Source organism: Myotis daubentonii, chromosome 2, assembly GCF_963259705.1.
Source record: "Myotis daubentonii chromosome 2, mMyoDau2.1, whole genome shotgun sequence".
NCBI classification, from domain to species: domain Eukaryota; kingdom Metazoa; phylum Chordata; class Mammalia; order Chiroptera; family Vespertilionidae; genus Myotis; species Myotis daubentonii.
In genome coordinates, this window is record NC_081841.1 from 53,845,838 (window position 1) to 53,861,660 (window position 15,823).

Here is a 15,823-nt window from a genome sequence, read left to right on the forward strand (position 1 = left end):
CTTGGTTTTCCGATAGGGGAAGTTGTGAATAATCTAAAATAATATAAAATACAAACATCGTTTCTTGATGACCAGCAACATGGTCAGAGAAACACATGGTTGTAAACATGGATTCTGTTTTTCCTTTTTAAAAAATATATGCTTTTATTGATTTTAGAGAGAGAGAAAGGGAAAGGGATAGAGAGACAGAAACATTGAGAGAGAAACATGAATTGGCTGCCTCCTGCATAACCCCCCCCCCCTGCAATTGGGGATCAATCATGCCCTGACCTGGGAATCAAACTGCAAACCGGTGACCTCTTGGTTCATGGGTCAATGCTCAACCATTGAGCAACACGGGCCAGGTGGCATATTCCATTTTTCAAACACTGAGACTGTTTCAAACACAGAGACAGCATGTATAGATTCTTACCACGTGCTGTCACTCTCACTGCTCCTGCAGCTGGAACACTCTCTTCCTCCTTTTCTACCATTCCAAATTTTACTCTTTATTTCAGGTCCACTCCTTTCATGTTAAGCATCCCTGTCCACCACCATCTCCCACTTCCCTTGAGCTCTTCCTAGTTTTTATCACCTAGAACTTATTCAAGGTCTTAATATGATTACTGTCTTGTATTGTTCTCTAACTCTTTCATGTGTGCAAGTCTTCTCTCCCCAAATAGAGTTTAAGCTTATTAAGGGAGACCTATGTTTCTATTTATCTTCTCTTTCTTATGGGGTCTATGCATTTATTCAGTGTACATTTATTGAGTGTGCCTGAACTGTGCTGAGGATTCAAAGATGCAATATATATATATATATATATATATATATATATATATATATATATATATATCTTCTTTACTAGAAAAGCTAATAATGTTATGGACTCATGGTTTGATAACTGCCTATAAAAGTGTTGCACACATAATGGGCCCTCAATATATGTTTGATGGATTGATGAACCATGCTGCTTTTCAACTAGGTATTCAATGAATGAATGAACGAAACGACTAAACACTGTTCCAGGTGTACCCCTCCTATATAAACCTAGTTCTAATGGACTTTAAGGTGTAAGACTGGTTTGAGGGCAGAAGTGGTCTTTAGAAGCATCAAAACAGAGAACCTACTGTCTTTTCAAGGCAATTTCAGAGCAGTGTTCACTCCTTCCCTTAAGGCCTAGTGATTAAATTACAAAGCATTTTACAGGCATTGGCCAATTTGTGTCATTCAGGTTGGTGAGTTATTGAACTATGTTCATCACCATAATAAAAACAGCTATTATTGAATACTTGTTATGTGCTAGATGTTGTGCTGATTTCTTTACATATGTTATCTAAGTCCTAACAACAAACCTATGAAGTAGGTATAATTATTATCCCCATTTTACAGAAAAGGAAACAGCTAGTAAGCAGAAAAACCAGGCTTGAATCCAGAAAGTCTGATTCCACACTTCTGCCTACAGAATTAATTGGCAGAGTGGAGAACTGAGTCCTTGACTTGGCCCTGCCATTGGCATGCTGTGTGACTGCAGAAGTCATTTCACCTCTCTGGTCTTTAGTCCCTTCTGACCACATAATTTAAGGGTGACAGTACCAGTATTAAAGCCTGTTCATTTTTTTTTTTAATCCTCACTGGAAGACATGTTTTACATTTATTTTTAGAGAAAGAGGAAGGGAGAGAAGAAAGAGGAGAAGAAGGAGAAGGAGAAGGAGAAGGAGAAGGAGAAGGAGAAGGAGAAGGAGAAGGAGAAGGAGAAGGAGAAGGAGAAGAAGATTGATGTGAAAGAGAAACATAGATTGGTCGCCTCCTGTACAGGCCCCAACCGGGAATCAAACCTTTAACCTTTTGGTGCCTGGAACGATGCTCCAACCAACTGAGCCACCCAGCCAGGGCTTAAACCCTACTCGTTTGAATTCAAGTCCTGTGCTCTTTCCACCAGTTTCAACTGCCTAAAGCTGATGGTGATTCCCCTAAATCTCATCTTTTATTTTCTTGTGGCATCTGCAGCAGCCTGTGCTATGGTCATTCATAAAATGAGTGCTCTTTTTCTTTCTTTTTTGAGAGCTTATATATGAAGACCTTGATGGCTTTGTGAAAGGCTTGGCTGATGGGGACTATAGAGAGAGAGTTGCAGAAGACCCCTCAACCCGATTTCTTCCTGTGACTCCCATCCTTCAATTTCTAGGTTAAAAAAAAAAAAAAATCCCCAGAATACAGGATGTTTATTATCAAGGGTCCATTAAGAGAGCACATAGCCCAAACCAGGCTCTGACCAAAAGGCAGGTGGTAGGTCCAATTCATTTCTGAGAGTGCAGCTTGCTCAACATGGGCAAGAGATTGAGACCAGGTAACACGAAAGAGCAGCAAATCTGCTACTCTGAGGAGCCTCCACACTGAAATTGAAGCTGTCAAAATCCTCCATTTTGTCCCTTCATAGATGGGATTTTGCCTCCACCTCCAGGTATACAGACAAAGGATGATGGTTATTTGAACAAGTGTGCATGGTTGGCTGGCCTCAATATTTTAAATTGATATGCATAAATACAAATTGGCTTGCTGTACCCCTCATGTTGTTATTTGGCTCAGCTCTCCTCAGTCTGTAGCTGCGTGTTCTGTTCTCATCAGGGTAGTCTCTGGCTGGGGTGACTGCTAGTGTCCTTTCCTAGGCAACCTGATGTTGAAGATCAAGCAGGATGGCTTTTATTCCCGGCCTCATCACCTTCTCGGGCCTCCAATTTAAGCTCATTTTCCAGAATAATTTGCATCGTTCTCCTGTATGGTTTTTTTTTTCCAGCCTCCTTCTCCATCCCTGCATAAAATTCTGCAGAGATGGGGCCCCTCTGCAGAGGAATCTCTCTCATGCGCAGTGCTTGAGCACACACACACACACACACACACACACCATACACCACACACCACACCCCCACACACACACACCACCCACCCACCCACACACACAACACACACCACACACACACACACACACACACCACACACACACAGTGGCAGGAAAACTTCATCTCTCCTCTGACTTTACCATGTTCCCAAATATCAAGTCAAGATCACTCCCAAAGAGAGAGAGAAAAAAGGAAACCTTAAAAACAGTACTCCCTCTAGAAAATGAGTTCACCCCTTGGGGATCCTCCTGTGGTTTACCCAAGGGCTGAATTTCTGAAGCATCTACTGGCGTGTCAGGCTGCAGCTGAGGGCCTGGGGATCTGAGGCGTTGGGTCAGTCGCCGTGTGGATACCATCTGTTTGTAAAGGTATTTTCCTTAAGCAGAAGGTAGCTCTGACTGTAGGTTAGAATTCTAAATGTGTGTGTGGGAGAGGAAGTGGGGATGGTGGTGAGGATCCCTGCGGGGAGGGATTCAAAAAGCAGTCTGGGTCCTGCCTCTGGGCCTCTGTCGGGTGCAGGGACCTGGGTTAGGTGGGTGAGCCCGAGGAGGGGACGGGGAACAGTGCAACTTTGCTTCCAAATCAATACACAAGCAACTGCAATGAGTCCAGGCAGGGACAGCCATCAGCTCCCCATGGAGAGCAGACCCGGGAAAGGCGGCTGCCGCATAAGGAAAGACTTTAGAGAAAACGTGGAGAGCTTCTTGGGGGGAGCCGTGGCTGAGGGTAAGCCCAGCCCGGCCGCCCTCCCGGGCTCTCCTCCGCCCGCCGCCCGCCGCCCGCCGCCCGCCGGGGCCGCCGGGGCCGCCGGTGAGGCGCCCTCCGTAGCCCCGGCCCGGCTCCTCCGCCGCCTGACCCTCCGGCTCTCGCCTCCCCCTCGCCATCCTCAGGCCGCTTCCTCCGCACGCGCTCCTCCCGGCTCCCCCTCCATAATCTCCTGACATCTTTTCAAATCCAATTATCGAATTAATTGACGTGCTAACCGAGAGGCAAACAGAAAGGGGCGGCAAACACCGGGCGGCTCAGATTTATCCTCCGGCCTTCACCAGCCCCGGCCGGGCGAGATTTACTGGGCCTCCAACACGGCGACAGTTCAAACCTTTGATTAATCATGTTTTTCTCCCAGCCCCATAATTTAGTTGGTCTTTTTCCCTCCCTGCCTTTTTTTTTTTTTTTTTTTTTATCAGTAGAAACAGAGACGGAGTCCTCATCAGCTTCAATTACAAATATTAAGCCCCCGGACAGCATTTTGACAGAGAGGCGGCCAGCCCCCCTCCGTCCCGCCTCCTTAAATCATCGCCGAATTAACATCACAATCGGCGGCTGGCGTGCGTTCAGATTTAAATGGTGCCATATTGTCCGCGGACCGTCGAGTTGGGGCCTGCGGGTTCCTAGCTGCGGGCGGCAGCCCCCGCCTCTCCCCACCCCGCCCCGCTCCGGCCTCCCGGGAGCGGTGACACCGGCGCCGCGGGAGGATCCGGCCCCGCGTCTCCAGGGGCGGAGACGCGGGCGGGGAATGCGCCGGGCGCGGGGAGAGGGGGTGCCAGGGAGCTGGGCCCAGGCTGGGCCGAGGGGGTGGGTTGGCTTGGGGGGTGGTAGGGGAACAGGGTTTATGCAAATGATATGCAGATGAAGGCGCACAAGCCGCGAGTTTGGGAATGCCCCCCCCCCCCCGCGACTGCCCTTTGGGGGAAGGTTATGGCCTCCTCACCCTCCCAGGGTCTGCGCGCCACCCTTGGGCCGCGGTGGGGTAACCAGGAGGCAGGGACACCCTGCTCTTGGAGTTTTGCTCTGAAGGAAGAACGTGAGGCAAGATTTCTCCATCTCTTGAGCGTATCGGAGAGAACTGGCCCTAAACCACAGCCTGCGGGCTTGGAGACAGGCCTCTGAAAGGACTTCCTTGGTGGGGAGACCGAGCGAGAGGTAAAGACCCCCCTCCCCCGGGGCTTTTCGGTTTAGAAGACCCAGATTTCTCCAGTGTTTGGGGGAAACCTATTTGGCTCTGTCCCACTCAAGTGGAGGAGAAAGGGAGAGTCTTTCACTGACCCCATTAATCCTCTAAGAATGAAGGAGCTCAGGAAGGAAGGGAAATGTCAGTCCAGGAGCCTAGGCTTCCAGATATTTTCACATCCACCTGTCTCTTCAATCTTGACCGCATCCATCTCCAGGACCCCACTTCTGCCTAGCAACATCACAACCAATCAAGACGCAATTAGACCAGGCTGCCGGGCTCATCCGTAACTGGGATTGGCTGCTCGCAGTATGTGCATCGCCAGTGTTCATTGGCTGACGGCCACCTGTATGGAAATGAGAATTACACGAGACTCAGCCGGTTCTCCGCCCTGTGGACCTGTGGCTTAGTGCGCTGCAACCTGCACGCTCAGAGCAGGAATTCTGGGGCCGGTTTCTTGCCCTTTCTGCCTCCTTTTCCCCTGAAGAGATCTCTCGAATTTTTCCCTTCTCCCTGGCGCCCCTGCCTGAGGCCTAGTGTGAAAGAAACGCGACCAAATAACGCAGACATAATGCGGATTTGTGTGCTTTTTGCATTCTCTCGGTTCAGTGTCAAGATTTTGCCCCTTCGGTTCGTTGCCGCCACGGTTCCTACCCCTTTCTCTCGTCCACATCCGTCCGAGGGGCCTGTAGAGTCCCTCAGTCCCTGCGCCTTGTTGCCACAAACCCTGCCTTTGGGCTCACCTCCAATTCTCGTTGCTCCTCTCCTCCCGCTCAGGAGGCAGGCGTCTCGCACAACAATCTAAAGCCCGATTTAGGAGGGAGTTAGAGGGGGAGAGGACCCCTCCCCCAAAACACCCCCCATTCTCGTTCCCCATCCATTTTCTCCGAGGGAGCCGAGTTTGACAGCGAATTCATTCCGAGCGGGGAGGGTGATTTATTCTTCAAATATACCGACAAGTGCGGGCATGATGGAGCCCATTAAAATGTTGGGAGATTGTTTTTATGATTGAAGTCTGTATTACTCCAACCATAAAGAAAGAGAGCAAGGAGTCATTAGCATTTTCATGATGGTGTATTTCTGCTTGTCTCCACGCCATCACTCATCTTTACTGCCCGTCCCTTTGCTCTCCCTCTGCTACAACGAAGAGAGACTGCAGCCCGAGTTGGGTTGGGGGTGGGGGGAGGCGGGGGCCAGAGATCCCCCAGTCGGTCTGCCCTTCACGCCAAATCCTCACCCTCCCTGGGACGCAGATCAGGGGGTGAGACGTCGGACACGGACGTGCTCAGCTTTCTTCCTGCCAGCTCCTCCTGCCCCTAAATGGTGGGAGCAGGGGGTCCTGCACAAACGGAGCTCGGAGGCCCGGGAAGTCTGGCGATAGGGAAGGGGGAATACTCCCTCCTTTCTTCGGCTCTCCCCTTCCTGGCCTGCGCTCCACTTAGAGCACTGCGGGGTTATCCACGTAAGGGTAAAGTCAGGAATCCCTGGCTGAGTGCCCAGGGCTGGAGCCATCAGAGCAGGAGAGGAGGAGGAGGAGGAGGAGGAGGAGGAGGAGGAGGAGGAGGAGGAGGAGGAGGAGGAGGAGACCCTTATTCCCTTGGTTTGGAGACTGTGTTGGTAGGAAGTTGGGAAGCTGGACGTTGGGCTTCTGTCTCTGCTATTCCCTCAAGGGCCCTAACCTTGCTCTGGGATGGGTTTAAGTCTTCCGTCTCCACTGCAGCTCCCCAGCTCCTGCTCCCTCCTGACATCCTAAGTCCTTGATTCTTTCTACCCAATCATATACAAGACTCTTCAGTACCAAAAGGAACACATTTATGAAAATAACGGAGAACAAAATAATCACTGCCAAGGTAGATTCTTGGAGAAAATTTGCTATGGGTGAAACAGTTTCTTTAGGTGTTCAAGGATTGTGGGAATCACCTGTTCTCACCCCTGGCTTCTGATGAGACTCTTTTCCCCCACAAAATATTTTTATTGATTTTTAGAGAGAGAGGAAGGGAGAGGGACACACAGAGAGAAACATCGATGTGAAAGCCCAACATAGACTGCCTCCTGTATGCCCCCTACTGGGAATCAGGGCATGTGCCCTGAATGGAATAGAACCCATAACCTTTTGGTCCATGGGCCCATACCCAACCAACTGAGACACACCAGTCAGGGCCTGATGAGACTCTTAACATAAATAAACATTCATTTTAGGTTGGGCATAACTTGCCTGCATAGCCTATTGCCACAAATTGTATGGTGGCACTTGAATGGGAGTTGATTGGGATAAAGGGGTAATGGGAAAATGGAAGTGTCCGCTAGCAAGACAGGAACAGTGATAACAAGGGTTAGTGGACCACTTTCCTCTTGGTCCAGTGCTTTCTCATTGATGCCTCACAACAACCTGAAAAGTAGGCTTCATGACCACCATTCCACAGATGAGGAAACCAAGGGTCAGGTGAGGATGTGTGGTGTGCCCACGGTCATTTAGCCAGTAAACGGAAGAATCACGACCTGAACCCTGGGCTGTCTTCGTTATCTGTGCTGCCTGCGAAGGAGTTCAAGGTCTCTAAAGTGGAAGTCAGAATGACTGATTGCACTGCATACTTCATCTGGATTTGTGAGAAAGTGGAGACTATCTGGTAAGTGCTTACTAGGAATATGCATCCCTTGGCCACTGGTCTGGGAGTTGGGTAGGAGCTAGCATTGCTGGGATTAACTGCTCTAATCATTCAGAGGACATTTATTGAGCACCTATTACATGTCATCTTTTGTTTGACCATACCCTCCCTTTTCCCAGGCTCCCCCCTCTATTAAGATAGGTAGCTAATAGGGCTCTGCAGTTGGGCAGAGATGGAGCAAAGGGGGGTGTGGAGGTGAGAGCCCCCCTACAGACTGCACATGCCCAGAGGCTGCTGCAGCAGCAGCCCCAGATTTACAGCTGCCCTGGCGCTGATGCCATAAAAGCAAACGATCCTTCTCTGTACTAATTTCTGTGTAATTAGATCTCTCCTGGCATGGAAAGTGGGGAGTGGGGGTGGCTAGGAGGGGAGGGTGCCAAGGACTCTTTACAGAAGTGGGGGGAGGGGCTGTGGGACACATAGCTTCATGTGGGGCTGGTTGGGCACAGGGACCTACATGCCCGCTGACAGATGGGAAATATAGTGATGCACACATGGAAGGCAGTCGAGTCCTGTGATAGCACCCTTTGTACCTAGGATGGGGACAGACTACCCTGGGATCGTGTACAAGGATCCTGAAGCTGGAAGAATAACTCCTGGCTAATCTATGTGCACATGGGAGGCACTGAAATCCTCAGAGGAGCTGCACACAGGTTTCCCTCGCAGGCAGCTGGACAGCAAAATCTCTCAGAGGGAACCGAACAGCAGAGAATTCCTGCAGACCCATTACATTTACACCCACATTTACAAAACAATATACACATGCTCATTTACCTGCAGGAAAGCAGATACACATTTCTCTTAATCACATGCAGAAATCACAACATCTGCACTAAATATAACCTCCACAAATGCTTGTTTCCTCCTCCGCCCCCACCCTTGCCAGCCTGCCTCTTAGAGGCAGGAAACTAAAGGATGAAGAAAGCCCTTTCTTTAAGTTACTTGAAGATGAATCCCATTATACCAAGAAAGGCGGTGGGGAGGAGAGAAAGGATTGCAGAAGAAATCAAGAGGAATGTGGGGATGATTAGAGAAGGAAAGATTCTGGAACTTTGTCTTTTTTTGGGGAAGAACAGTCTTAGGGAGGAAAAAACACAGTTGTTATCATCCGCCCCCTCCCCACCCCACGGTGACATACAATGACTGTAGGCAGTAATGCCATTTGGAACAACACTTCTACCCAGCTAAGTATTCATTATGCACTGGAGTGTATCTGTGGAGGGACCTCAGAGGGCCTCTTATCCGGTCTCCCTCTGCAGCCCACATTTCTTTCTCAGTAAGCCTGCCAGGGAGTCAGCCAGACTCTGCTTGAATGCTTCTGTTGAAACGAGCTCTTTACTTTATAGACAGTTTGCCCCTGCCACTGGACAGGTATAGAGGTTAGAATATTCTTAGGTTGAATTCAAATTTGTCCTCTTTGAAATTTCAGAATATAGTATTTCTAACTACTGTCATATCTCCTTGACATATCTCCTAAGACATATCCTAATGTTTTAAGACCAGCTCAATCAAAGCATTAATTGTCCCCCACAACAGCAATAACAATTAGATACTCATTGGAAAATCAGGAGATTCTGATCTCCACAGATAATTGTCATGTACTTATCTTAAGCTCTTGTTCTAATGGCTAATTCCTGATTAACCCGAGTAATGAAAACATATCACAATAAAGAAAGATTTGCCATGCCTTGTTATCACTTCATTGGGCCATCCTTCTAGCTACCTGCCATAACACCAGGATATTTCTATTCCAATAAAACACGATCATGATGTGCTTGGCTAGTAAAAAGGAAAAAGAACTGTGTATTAAAAATGTTTAAAATGATTTGCCTGAGTGATGTAAATATAAACTACCACCGTCATCATTGTCAACATCATCCTCTGTTGTTTATTTGCCTTTTGAAATCCCAGCTCAACTTTGGGGGTGGGAGTAGATAAAGGAAGAGGGAGACAGAAAATTAACATCGATTAAATGCTTACTATCATCAGGCACTGGGCTAAACACTCGCCCTGTGAGATATATATGATTATGCTTTTACAGGGGAGGGAATTGTGCTCAGAGAAGTTAAGTAACTTGCCTGAGGTCATACAGCTAGTAACCAGGCAATCAGAATTTTAACTCAGGAAAGTCTAAACCTGAACTAGTTACTTTTACTTTGATGCCATCAGTGCCTCACCGAGTGGATCTATACTACTGACGTGACACTGGTGAGGAGATATGCTGGGCTCAGAGATCTCACCCTTCCCAGATACCCACGCTCCCCACATAGGAACCAGGAGTTCAGGGCCTGAACCTTGTGGCTTTGTGCTCTTTACTTGCCCTCATCCAGGGTTGCCCATACATAATCACAGGCAGCGCTGCACCCATTGTCACACATTTACGCACTGTCACATTCACACAGCCACATATCCATACTGTCACATTCAACCAACACAGAACTCACAGAGGCTGGCTGTACTCTCTTCTCCCAGGCATTGGTGTGCATAGCCAGCAGGGGTCGCCGGCACACCAGGAATTACCACTCGCTGGGTCTGTTTCCTGCCCAGCGGGATGGAAATGTTCCTTGTCTGTTCTTCTAAAATCTCTCTCTAAAATCCCTCCCCTTTCCTGCTTTTCCTTCTAGCCCCCACCCCGACGCCCAGACCCTGTATGTATGTGACCATGCGCTGGGTAGTTGCCCATTATGCAGCACCCTAAGCTGCCAAATCCCAACCTGGATTCTGGATGTCAATCTTGCTTTAGGAATGAACAGCCAAGGAGCGAGTAAGAAGCTTGGAGTGCCCAAACTCCTGGTTCACTCTTGGCCAATTAGAACTCCCCCTTCTCTCAGTGCCTCTCCAACACATTACTTCTCAGTATCCTTCACTTCCTCCTGTCCTGACCATCATTTTATTGTACCAATGTTCACGTAAGCACTTGTCCCAGACATCATCAGACCCCTATACCTCCCTCATCTTGGGAGGCCTGAGAATGGAGGAGGAGGTAAATCTCTTATAGATCTGTGGCCGGAGGTTTTAAATAAGCAATCATAGTTTGGGGAGTATATGGGAGGGACCCAGATACCCTGCCTCACAGCAGAAAGAGAGGCCAGGTGTCTGCTCCCTGCTGGGATGGGGTCCAGACACAGGTTGTGGAGGCAGCTGTGGCTGCCTTCTGGGAGTGGCATCTCTCTGCTCTTTTCTGCCTCTCCCCTCCCCTTTTGTAGCAACAGCTCCCCAGCATTTCCATGTTCCCATCTCTCAGCCCTCCCTTTCCCTCCCCTCATCTTCTGGAGCCCAGTGATTGGCGGCTGCCTGCTGCATGGCGGCTGGGTTTATGGCTTTGCGGCAGCTGGGGAGAAAGCTAGGCCAGATACAGAAAAATGGAAATTGACCAAGAAACAGAGGACGATGGAAGAGTAAAAGAAAGACAAAGACAGAGGCAGAAAGACCTCAAGAATAACAGATAAAAATCTAAATGATGAGAGGGACAGACTGAAGCCGAGATGAACACAAAGAAAATTAGAGAGATTCTGATAAAAGATGAAGAAAATGTGATAGGGATAGAGATAAAAGGGAGAGAAAAGCATAGACAGAAAACATTTGAATACCTCTTGAGAGTAGGGATGTGCAGGGCCTTCCAGGGGGCAGGAATTGCTGGTAGTACCTAGAGGTAGAGGATGGGTGGACATTTAGGGACCCCAGGAAATTCTGTAATACAGAAGAGGCTGGAGGATCTTGCAGCTAATCCAATTTTCCCCACACTTGTGCTTCCATTCGTCCATTCTAGTATTTTCCATGTTCACATCCTCCTGGAATTTTAAGATTATTACAGAAATGTCCTCCCTAAGGATGAACCATGACCTAGTATGGATCTTGTTCCATTTTCTATTAAATGACTGGGAAAACCAAGGTGTGAGGTTTGGGAGGAATTTTTATATTAGAACTAGCCTTTGTTGAAATAGGTTAACTTGTAAGGCTGTTGGCTGGCTGTCATGGCACCTCAATTGTCACATACCCTGTTTATCCTACAGTTATTTTTCTATGTATTCTTTATGCTAATACATCAGCTCCTTACCAGCAAGATCTGTGTCTGCCCTTCTTTGTGGCTCCCACAGTACCTTGTTCTTGTTTATTGAGTGAACCAATGATTGGCCCCTGGAGATGTTTAAGCAGATGTTGGATGACTACCAATAAGGGATGTAGTCCAGGGAATTTCCGTACTGAATGAGAAGCTGGAAATATATCTCTAAACACCCTTTTGGTTTTGAGGTTCTGTCAGTCCATATACATAAACTTGTGTTTGCTCTGTTTCTTTCACTAGCTCTCCAAATATGCCGGGGTAAGATGTAAAGGGGGATCCACAAATTATAAAGTACCTACTGTGTGCTAGGTTTTGTACAAAGCATTTTATACATCTGAACTCATATAATTATCACAATAACTTTTACAGGTAGGAGTTATCCACATTTTTTCAGATGAGGGCTTAGAGCTATGAGGTGTTTTGCTCCAGGTCACATGGTTAGGAAGTATGACAAATTGTCTTAGAGACTAAAGCCTGTGCTATTGCCACAACACCGTGTTTATATCAATTTGGGAAATTTCCACAGTTTCAGAAACACAAAGGACTTGAGGAATGGGGAAAACAGGGAGAAGACATGGTTTCTAAATTTAGGGTTGGGAGATTCTGGACTCTACACTGGGGGGAAAAATCCACTTTTGTGAGAGAACAGGACATTTCTGTTCTCACCTGATTATCAACAGACCCAGAAAAAGAAAAAAAATATGAAGGACCAGGACTGGGGGAACTGGAGATGGGTATTAAGCACTGGAATTTCTTGTCATTGTTATGGCACTGGGAGCATGGGGGCATAGGGGTGCATATAGAATGCAATAGTGGACATTCCAGGTATTTATCTTCCCATTAGAAGGGATGTTGGGAGGTTAGTGAGTCCAGGGACGGTCCAAGCAGTGGGGGTTCTAATCAGTGGCAAGGCTAGTGTTGTGTAGTAGGGATTTAACACAGGCCACATATATAATTCAAAAATTTCTGCCCTAGCCGGTTTGGCTTAGTGGAGCATTGGCCTATGGACTGAAGAGTCCCAGGTTCGATTCCAGTCAAGGGCACATACCTCGGTTGTGAGCTCAATCCCTGGCCCTGGTCAGGATGCATGCAGGAGGCAACCAATTGATGTGTCTCTCTCACATCGATGTTTCTCTCTCTCTGTCTCTCCCCTTCCCTTCCACTCTCTCTAAAAAAATCAACTGAAGAATGTCTTTGGGTGAGGATTAACAACAACAACAAAAATTTTTCTAGTATCCACATTTAAAAAACAGTAAAAAGAACCAGGTGAAACTAACTTTAATAACATATCTACACTAATAAAAGAGAAAAATGGTAATTGGCGTACGAGCTACCCTTTTCATTGGCTAATCAGGGCTATATGCAAATTAACTGCCAACTAAGATTGGCAGTTAACTGCCAACAAGATGGCGGTTAACTGCCAACAAGATGGCGGTTAATTTGCATATGTAGGCACAATGCAGGGAGGCGAAAGGGAAAGCAGGAAGAAGCCCCCTGCCACTGACAGTGATTGGAAACCCAGGGGGGAGCTAAGAGCTAGGGGGCAGGGCAAAGGCGGCCCTGGGGCCGCCTTTGCCCTGCCCCCCAGCCATGATCAGAGAATCAGGTGCCTTTTCCGCCCTGGCCAGTGATAGCAGGAAGTAGGGGTGGAGCCAGCGATGGGAGCTGGGCATGGTCGAAGCTGGCAGTCCCAGGAGCTAGGGGTCCCTTGCCTGGGCCTAAAGCGAAGCCCACGATCGCGGGGCCGCTGCAGCTGCGGGTCCCTGCTGCCTGGGCCGGACGCCTCAGCCAGAGGTGTCCTGCAGGGGCGGGGCAGAGCCTGCGCAATCGTGGCACCCCCCGCTGCCACTGCAGGTCCCCGCTGCCCGGGCCGGACGCCTAGGCCAGAGGCGTCAGGCCTGAGCAAGGGGCCGATCCTGCGATTGGAGGGTGATGGGGGTCAACGCCTGAGGGCTCCCAGTATGTGAGAGGGGGCAGGCTGGGCTGAGGGACACTCCCCCCCACACACACCCAGTGCACGAATTTCGTGCACCAGGCCCCTAGTTTTATATAACCCAATATATTCAAAATATTATAGAACATGCAATCAATATAAAATTATTTTAAAAAATTTTTGTACAAATTCTTTGCAATCTATAATGTAGTTTGTACTTACAACATCTCAATTCATTCCAGCTACATTTCAGGTGTTTGATAGTCACATGTAGCTGGTGGCTACTATAGTGGGCAGTGCAGGCTGAGTGTGCTTCACACCTGGCTAGTCAGAGACAGCAGGATCTCTGATGTTGGACCCACACATCTTGGCTCCCTCCCTTGATTTTTCTTATACCTTAAATTAGAATTCATTGTTTCTATGTGAGTTTGAAGACACATTCCTAATCCCACAGGTCAGAAGAATTGCATTTCTATTGCAAGCTCCATGAAGTCCAGCTGCACAATAACATCCACCTGCAACACTCCCCTTTAAGGTTCTTGTTGAGCCACCAGGTACCCCAGCTGCTGATCCAGTGATTTCCAGGAGTCATTACCTGGCCTCACTGCCATACCCACCTCTCTGCTAACCTCTCTCCTGAATTGCTTACTACCTCTCTGGCCAATCCTTCTGTCTTCTCTGTGACTCCGCATTCTCCATACTTCCTTCCACATTGACGGTCTCCTGGGTGCTGCCCTTGGCCCTCTTACCCTCTTACTGTACATGGGGGAGACCTAGGTAATCTTTCTTCACTCTCATCACCTTTACTTTCAAGGATCTTGTTTCTTTCTCCAGTTCCAAACTCTCTTGAGCTCTGGACTTAAAATATCTATCCAACTGCCTACTGTATATCTCTCTCCGTCAGAAGACCCCAAAGACATTGGGAATTCCACAAGACAAAATTATACCAATCATCTTTTCCCTCAATGTATTTCTCCACTTGTATTATTTATTTGGTGAATGGCATCACTGGTTATCTGGACACTGAAACCGGAAACCTGGGATCAACTTGACTCCTTTTGTTCACCTCCCATATCTAATTATCACTGAGGCCCATTAATTCCGTATTCTAAAGAATTCTGCCTCTTTACCTTTTGACACAGCTTAAGTTTGGTGCTCACCATTTTTCATGGGGTCATTACAGTGGTTCCCAACTGGCTTCTCTGGACTATCATGACCTGCCAGTAGAGTGTAAGCTCCATGAGGGCAGGCATTCCTGCTTCCCAGTGCCTAGACAGATACCTGGCACATAGTGAGCACTCAATGAATATTTGTTGAGTGACTCTATGAGTAAATGTCTGTTAGTCCATCCTTCCAGCCTCATTTCACACACCGTGTATGATCCTCACTCTACAGCCCTGCTTGAGTGTTTAGACTTCTGAGCGAGTTAGGTCTTTGCACATTTTGCTCCTTCTGCCTGCACATGCTTGGTTCACAACTACTCATTCTTTAAGACTCAGCCCCCATACTGTTTGTCATCCATGGAAAACTCTGTAACTTGTAAACATGATGTAGAGTGTATTTGCAAAGTGCTCTATGTGGTATCTCAAAAATAACCGAAGGAATCAAGTAGGAGGGGGTGGCCTTTGAACTGAGGGGAAAGCATGTGTTCGGGGGCATGCAATAGTAGTGCCTGTTTCTGTGGAGTGGTTCTGGAAAACGAGTCCAGGGCCTCAGGACAGGAAATGGAAGTGGGACAGTCAGCAGCCTGCACTTCGCATTCCCAGTTACCAGGCAGCCACCGAGGTTCTGTACGAGGGGAGTGATGTTTGCATTCATTCCTTCATCTCCTACCAATACTGACATCCTAGTTCCTATCTGCTGCTTCCTGGTCTGACTTTTCTTCTCACACCAGGCTCTCAAGCCCTTTCAGTTTAGATGCTGTATGGATGCTGGGAAGGAGGGGGGAACGAGCTGGTCTAAGGGAAACGAGCAGAAAGGCTGAGCTGCCAAATACCAAACAGTAAGTAGGAAAAAGAACTCAAATTGGAAGTCTCTTTCCTCTCTGCCCATGCAATCAATTACCCTTCCCTGGGCTCCCTGTGTCAGAGGCCAGGCCCTGGATCCTGGGGTAGGTAAGAGAAATGGCTTTAAATGTCTAGCCTGAAGGTGCAGATTGCAGAGCAAGGGCAGAGCAAGGAGCAGCTGCGGGCTCTAAATAGTTACATGGAGGGGTCTGATGAGGTACGGAGGGGCTTCATGGAGGAGGGGAGCATGGAGCAGGCTTAGGAAGATGAAGCAGAACTGGGCTGGGGAGAAAGTGAGGTGAGAATGACCCATGTCAAGTTTTAT